Raw genomic sequence first — 8,959 nt, forward strand, 5'->3', positions numbered from 1 at the left:
ATCCTCTCTACTCAACAGGAGATCGCTGAGCTCTGACCTACTTTCACTTTGACTTAGGTGGAAAATGCAAATAAATAACGCCTTTAAAATTAAAATATTCCAGCGATTTAATTGTAAATACCCATTAGAACACACCAAGACCTATTTGAGCTAATTTATTCAAAACTCTAAGCATTTCCTTCACCGTGTACAGCTTCAGCACGTACTCTCTCTGTATATCTGCTCACAAACGACATGATTTGCTCGAATTAGAACGCCTTTAAAATTAAAATATTACAGCGATTTAACTCTAATACCCATTACAACACATCAACAGCTAAATCAGTTTGTGATCTGTTTTATTTCAAAGTTGAAGCAGTGTCTTCAGCAAATGTATTACACAGACGAGCTTCACGGCTCGGAGCTAACTTACGTTACCCGACTGAGAATTATACATGACTGAACGTCTTTTAAAAGCATTTAAATAAAAACACTCCAGCGATTGTACACAATAAATATAGAAGAATATTTTAAAGAGCTACATTGGGTGTAAATTAGCTATTTCAAACGTTTTACTAACGAACATGAGATGTACGGCTGCATTATCAGTCTGTCAACAAATACATAATTTGCACGTCTTTTAAAGGCATTTAAATAAAAACACTTCAGCGATTGCACACAATAAATATAGAAGAATATTTTAAAGAGCCGCATTGAATGCAAATGACCTGTTTCAAAGGTTTTTAATAACGAACATGAGATGCAAGGCTGCATCCGTCTGTGTCAACAAAGAATTCATTTGCACGTCTTTTAAAGGTAATCAAATAAAAACATTCCAGCGATTGCACTCAATAAATATAGAAGAATATTTTAAAGAGCTACATTGGGTGTAAATGAGCTATTTCAAACGTTTTACTAACGAACATGAGATGTACGGCTGCATCCCTCTGTCAACAAAGAATTCATTTGCACGTCTTTTAAAGGTAATCAAATAAAAACATTCCAGCGATTGCAATAAATATAGAAGAATATTTTAAAGAGCTGCATTGAGTGTAAATGAGCTATTTCAAACGTTTCACTAACGAACATGAGATGCACGGCTGCATTTGTGTGTCTGTTAACAAAGACATCATTTGCACGACTTTTAAAGGTATTTTGATACAAACACTCCAGCGATTCAACACAATAATAGTACAGTCATATAATAAAAAGGTTAAATGCTTGCTTATTTCTGCTTTTCGCCTCAACCGCACAGCAACACGTCGTGGCTTTGAAGCAAGCGCTGCACGAATCTCGTATGGCAAGCCGTTTTAACCTAAAATACACATATTAATCCACTATGGCAAGCTGTTTTAGCCTAAAATATACTAAGCATTACTTATCGTAATAGCATTTTTACTAGCAACAATTCAATTACAGAGCTCTAAGTGTTCTGGGCTGGCCCTTTTGCCCGAAGGCTGCCCAATTTGGCTCTCCAAGCCAACATTTAAAGTTTGTCATCGAACTTTAGCTTCTAGTTATGTTGGCTTGGAGAAGCCAACATATTGTTATGCTATTTAAACTTATTATTATTATTAAAATTCTTCTGAGACTAAAATTCTATACGCTACTCCTCCTAGAGCTTTAAGGCTACAAGCCCCAAACTCGGCGGAGCCCTGGGCCCTGGTCACCAAAGTGTTGCTATATCTTTTTGGAATGATCAGACTTACAGTTGATTTAATATTAATTTTTTTACATGAAAAATTTCTATGGGATTTCAATGGGCTGAGAAAAAATGCGCCATCTAAAGGCGCAATACCTCTCGACTGAAGAGGCGGGACTCAAACCTCTTGCTTACAGTCACTCTGAAATCGGTGGAAATACAAATAAATACCGCCTTAAAAATTCAAATATTACAGCGATTTAACTCTAAATACCCATTAGAACATATCAACAGCTAAATTCAGTGGTTTGTGAGTAGTTCTTGTAAAAGAAAAGCTCGCACCCTTCAGCGCTTATACAAGCCGTCAGCACTAGGCTTCTCTCTCTCTCGACATGTGCTCACAAACAACATAAATTGCACGAATTAGAACGCCTTTAAAATAAATATATTTCAGTGATTTGTTTGTAAATATCCATTAGAACACATCAACAAATCAGCCTTTTGTGATCTGTTTTATTTCAAAGTTAAAGCACTGTCTTCTTCAGCAAATGTGTTATACAGACGAGCTTTCACGGATCGGAGCTAACCTGACTGAGAATTATACATGACTGCACGTCTTTTAAAAGCATTTAAATAAAAACACTCCAGCGATCCAACACAATAAATATACAAGAATATTTTAAAGAACTACATTAGCTGCAAATGAGCTGTTCAATAAGTTTCACTAACGAACATGTTACCGAGCTGAGACTTATACTTTCACTTTGATTTCGGTGGAAAATGCATATAAATAACGCCTTTAAAATTACAATATTCCAGCCATTTAATTGTAAATACCCATTAGAAACACATCAAGACCTGAATTCAGCTGTTTGAGCGAATTTATTGAAACCCCTAAGCATTTCCTTCACCGCGTACAGATTGCTTTCAACGAGTTTACATGGATAAGAACGACATAATTTGCACAAATTTGACCGCCTTTAAAATTACAATATTGCAGCGATTTAATTCAGTCCACCCATTAGAAAATATCAACAGCTAAATGCAGTTGTTTGTGACTATTTTTTTTTTCATACAGAAAGCGCTGCATTCAGCAGTGTGTTAGACATGAGCTCCGAGATGTCCGACTGAGAATTATACATGACTGCACGTCTTTTAAAGGCATTTAAATAAAAACACTCCAGCGATTCAACGCAATAGATATAGAAGAATATTTTAAAGACCTGCATTGGGTGCAAATGACGTTTTTCATAGGCTTAACTAACATGAGATGCACGGCTGCATTTATGTGTCTGTTAACAAAGACATCATTTGCACGACTTTTAAAGGTATTTTAATACAAACACTCCGGCGATTCAACACAATAATAGTTCAGTCATATAATAAAAAGTTTAAATGCTTGCTTATTTCTGCTTTTCGGCTCAACCGCACGGCAACGCAACGCGGCTTTGAAGCAGGCATCACTTATTCCAGTATGGCAAGCCGTTTTAACCTAAAATACACATATTAATCCAATATGGTGTTCTGGGCTGGCCCTTTTGCCCGAAGCCTGCCCGGTTTGCTTCTCCAAGCCAACATTTAAAGTTTGTCATCGAACTTTAGCTTCTAGTTATTATTCAACCTTCTTCTGAGACTAATTTTCTATACGCTACTCCTCCTAGAGCTTTAAGGCTACAAGCCCCAAACTCGGCTGAGCCCTGGGCCCTGGTCACCAAAGTGTTGCTATATCTTTTTGGAATGATCAGACTTACAGTTGATTTAATATTAATTTTTTTACATGAAAAATTTCTATAGGATTTCAATGGGCTGAGAAAAAATGCGCCATCTAGAGGCGCAATACCTCTCCACTGAAGAGGCGGGACTCAAGCCTCTTGCTTACAGTCACTCTGAAATCGGTGGAAATACAAATAAATACGGCTTTTTAAAATGTAAATATTACAGCGATTTAACTCTAAATACCCATTAGAACACATCAACAGCTTAATTCAGTGGTTTGTGAGCAGTTCTTGTAAAAGAAAAGCTTGCACCCTTCAGCGAGTACAAGCCGTCAGCACGAACTCTCTCTGTATGTGCTCATAAACAACATAAATTGCACGAATTAGAGTGCCTTTAAAATTTATATATTTCAGCGATTTATTTGTAAATACCCATTAGAACACATTAACAAATCAGCCTTTTGTGATCTGTTTTATTTCAAAGTTAAGTTAGCTCCGAACCGTGAAGCTCATCTGTATAACACACATTTGCTGAAGACTGCTTTAACGTTACCCGACTGAGAATTATACATGACTGCACGTCTTTTAAAAGCATTTAAATAAAAACACTCCAGCGATCCAACACAATAAATATACAAGAATATTTTAAAGAACAACATTAGCTGCAAATGAGCTATTCAATAGGTTTCACTAACGAACATGTTCCCAAGCTGTGACCCACACTTTCACTTTGACTTCGGTGGAAAATGCATATAAATAACGCCTTTAAAATTACAATATTCCAGTCATTTAATTTTAAATACCCATTAGAACACATCAAGACCTGAATTCAGCTGTTTGAGCGAATTTATTCAAAACCCTAAGCATTTCCTTCACCGCGTACAGATTGCTTTCAACGAGTATAATGGAGACGAACGATATCATTTGGACGAATTAGAACGCCTTTAAAATTACAATATTGCAGCGATTTAATTCAGTCCACCCATTAGAAAATATCAACAGCTAAATGTAGTTGTTTGTGAGTATTTTTTTTCCATACAGAGAGCGCTGTGTTCAGCAGTGTAGACATGAGCTCCGAGATGTCTGTCTGAGAATTATACATGACTGCACGTCTTTTAAAGGCATGTAAATACAAACACTCCAGCGATTGCACACAATAAATATAGAAGAATATTTTAAAGACCTGCATTGGGTGCAAATGACTTTTTTCATAGGCTTAACTAACTAACAGGAGATGCACGGCTGCATTTATGTGTCTGTTAACAAAGACATCATTTGCACGTCTTTTAAAGGTATTTAAATTCAAACACTCCAGCGATTAAACACAATAATAGTAGAGTAATATACTACACAGCTTAAATGCTTGCTTATTTCTGCTTTTAGGCTCAACTGCACAGCAAGGCGTCGTGGCTTTCAAGCACCCGCTGCACACTTGTTGTATGGCAAGCCGGATTAACCTAAAATACACATAAATCCTCTATGGCAAGCTGTTTAGCCTAAAATATACTAAGCATTACTTATCGTAATAGCATTTTTACTAGCAACAATTCAATCAGAGAGCTCTAAGTGTTCTGGGCTGGCCCTTTTGCACGAAGGCTGCCCGGTTTGCTTCTCCAAGCCAACATTTAAAGTTTGTCATCGAACTTTATCTTCTAGTTATTATTATGTTGGCTTGGAGAGCCAACATACTGTTATGCTATTTAAACTTATTATTATTATTATTATTATTATTAAAATTCTTCTGAGACTAAAATTCTATACGCTACTCCTCCTAGAGCTTTAAGGCTACAAGCCCCAAACTCGGCGGAGCCCTGGGCCCTGGTCACCAAAGTGTTGCTATATCTTTTTGGAATGATCAGACTTACAGTTGATTTAATATTAATTTTTTTACATGAAAAATTTCTATGGGATTTCAATGGGCTGAGAAAAAATGCGCCATCTAAAGGCGCAATACCTCTCCACTGAAGAGGCGGGATTCAAACCTCTTACTTACAGTCACTCTGAAATCGGTGGAAATACAAATAAATACCGCCTTAAAAATTCAAATATTAAAGCGATTTAACTCTAAATACCCATTAGAACATATCAACAGCTAAATTCAGTGGTTTGTGAGTAGTTCTTGTAAGAGAAAAGCTCGCACCCTTCAGCGCTTATACAAGCCGTCAGCACTAGGCTTCTCTCTCTCGACATGTGCTCACAAACAACATAAATTGCACGAATTAGAACGCCTTTAAAGTAAATATATTTCAGCGATTTGTTTGTAAATACCCATTAGAACACATCAACAAATCATGCCTTTTGAGATCTGTTTTATTTCAAAGTTAAAGCACTGTCTTCAGCAAATGTGTTATACAGACGAGCTTTCACGGATCGGAGCTAACCTGACTGAGAATTATACATGACTGCACGTCTTTTAAAAGCATTTAAATAAAAACACTCCAGCGATCCAACACAATCAATATACAAGAATATTTTAAAGAACTACATTAGCTGCAAATGAGCTGTTCAATAGGTTTCACTAGATGTTACCGAGCTGAGACTTACTTTCACTTTGATTTCGGTGGAAAATGCATATAAATAACGCCTTTAAAATTACAATATTCCAGCCATTTAATAGTAAATACCCATTAGAAACACATCAAGACCTGAATTCAGCTGTTTGAGCGAATTTATTGAAACCCCTAAGCATTTCCTTCACCGCGCACAGATTGCTTTCAACGAGTTTACATGGATACGAACGACAAAATTTGCACAAATTTGACCGCCTTTAAAATTACAATAATGCAGCGATTTAATTCAGTCCACCCATTAGAAAATATCAACAGCTAAATGCAGTTGTTTGTGACTATTTTTTTTTTCATACAGAAAGCGCTGCATTCAGCCGTGTGTTCTACATAAGCTCCGAGATGTCCGACTGAGAATTATACATGACTGCACGTCTTTTAAAGGCATTTAAATAAAAACACTCCAGCGATTCAACACAATAAATATAGAAGAATATTTTAAAGACCTGCATTGGGTGCAAATGACGTTTTTCATAGGCTTAACTAACATGAGATGCACGGCTGCATTTATGTGTCTGTTAACAAAGACATCATTTGCACGTCTTTTAAAGGTATTTTAATACAAACACTCCGGCGATTCAACACAATAATAGTTCAGTCATATAATAAAAAGTTTAAATGCTTGCTTATTTCTGCTTTTCGGCTCAACCGCACGGCAACGCAACGCGGCTTTGAAGCAGGCATCACTTATTCCAGTATGGCAAGCCCTTTTAACCTAAAATACACATATTAATCCAATATGGTGTTCTGGGCTGGCCCTTTTGCCCGAAGCCTGCCTGGTTTGCTTCTCCAAGCCAACATTTAAAGTTTGTCATCGAACTTTAGCTTCTAGTTATTATTATTATTATTAAAATTCTTCTGAGACTAAAATTCTATACGCTACTCCTCCTAGAGCTTTAAGGCTACAAGCCCCAAACTCGGCGGAGCCCTGGGCCCTGGTCACCAAAGTGTTGCTATATCTTTTTGGAATGATCAGACTTACAGTTGATTTAATATTAATTTTTTTACATGAAAAATTTCTATGGGATTTCAATGGGCTGAGAAAAAATGCGCCATCTAAAGGCGCAATACCTCTCCACTGAAGAGGCGGGATTCAAACCTCTTACTTACAGTCACTCTGAAATCGGTGGAAATACAAATAAATACCGCCTTAAAAATTCAAATATTAAAGCGATTTAACTCTAAATACCCATTAGAACATATCAACAGCTAAATTCAGTGGTTTGTGAGTAGTTTTTGTAAGAGAAAAGCTCGCACCCTTCAGCGCTTATACAAGCCGTCAGCACTAGGCTTCTCTCTCTCGACATGTGCTCACAAACAACATAAATTGCACGAATTACAACGCCTTTAAAGTAAATATATTTCAGCGATTTGTTTGTAAATACCCATTAGAACACATCAACAAATCATGCCTTTTGAGATCTGTTTTATTTCAAAGTTAAAGCACTGTCTTCAGCAAATGTGTTATACAGACGAGCTAACCTGACTGAGAATTATACATGACTGCACGTCTTTTAAAAGCATTTAAATAAAAACACTCCAGCGATCCAACACAATAAATATACAAGAATATTTTAAAGAACTACATTAGCTGCAAATGAGCTGTTCAATAGGTTTCACTAGATGTTACCGAGCTGAGACTTACTTTCACTTTGATTTCGGTGGAAAATGCATATAAATAACGCCTTTAAAATTACAATATTCCAGCCATTTAATAGTAAATACCCATTAGAAACACATCAAGACCTGAATTCAGCTGTTTGAGCGAATTTATTGAAACCCCTAAGCATTTCCTTCACCGCGTACAGATTGCTTTCAACGAGTTTACATGGATACGAACGACAAAATTTGCACAAATTTGACCGCCTTTAAAATTACAATATTGCAGCGATTTAATTCAGTCCACCCATTAGAAAATATCAACAGCTAAATGCAGTTGTTTGTGACTATTTTTTTTTTCATACAGAAAGCGCTGCATTCAGCCGTGTGTTAGACATGAGCTCCGAGATGTCCGACTGAGAATTATACATGACTGTACGTCTTTTAAAGGCATTTAAATAAAAACACTCCAGCGATTCAACACAATAAATATAGAAGAATATTTTAAAGACCTGCATTGGGTGCAAATGACGTTTTTCATAGGCTTAACTAACATGAGATGCACGGCTGCATTTATGTGTCTGTTAACAAAGACATCATTTGCACGTCTTTTAAAGGTATTTTAATACAAACACTCCGGCGATTCAACACAATAATAGTTCAGTCATATAATAAAAAGTTTAAATGCTTGCTTATTTCTGCTTTTCGGCTCAACCGCACGGCAACGCAACGCGGCTTTGAAGCAGGCATCACTTATTCCAGTATGGCAAGCCGTTTTAACCTAAAATACACATATTAATCCAATATGGTGTTCTGGGCTGGCCCTTTTGCCCGAAGCCTGCCCGGTTTGCTTCTCCAAGCCAACATTTAAAGTTTGTCATCGAACTTTAGCTTCTAGTTATTATTAAACTTCTTCTGAGACTAAAATTCTATACGCTACTCCTCCTAGAGCTTTAAGGCTACAAGCCCCAAACTCGGCGGAGCCCTGGGCCCTGGTCACGAAAGTGTTGCTATATCTTTTTGGAATGATCAGACTTACAGTTGATTTAATATTAATTTTTTTACATGAAAAATTTCTATGGGATTTCAATGGGCTGAGAAAAAATGCGCCATCTAAAGGCGCAATACCTCTCCACTGAAGAGGCGGGACTCAAACCTCTTGCTTACAGTCACTCTGAAATCGGTGGAAATACAAATAAATACCGCTTTTTAAAATTTAAATATTACAGCGATTTAACTCTAAATACCCATTAGAACACATCAACAGCTAAATTCAGTGGTTTGAGGGCAGTTCTTGTAAAAGGAAAGCTTGCACCCTTCAGCGAGTATACTAGCCGTCAGCACGAACTCTCTCTGTATGTGCTCACAAACAACATAAATTGCACGAATTAGAACGCCTTTAAAATAAATATATTTCAGCGATTTGTTTGTAAATACCCATTAGAACACATCAACAAATC

This window comes from Garra rufa, chromosome 24 (assembly GCF_049309525.1).
Source record: "Garra rufa chromosome 24, GarRuf1.0, whole genome shotgun sequence".
NCBI lineage: Eukaryota > Metazoa > Chordata > Actinopteri > Cypriniformes > Cyprinidae > Garra > Garra rufa.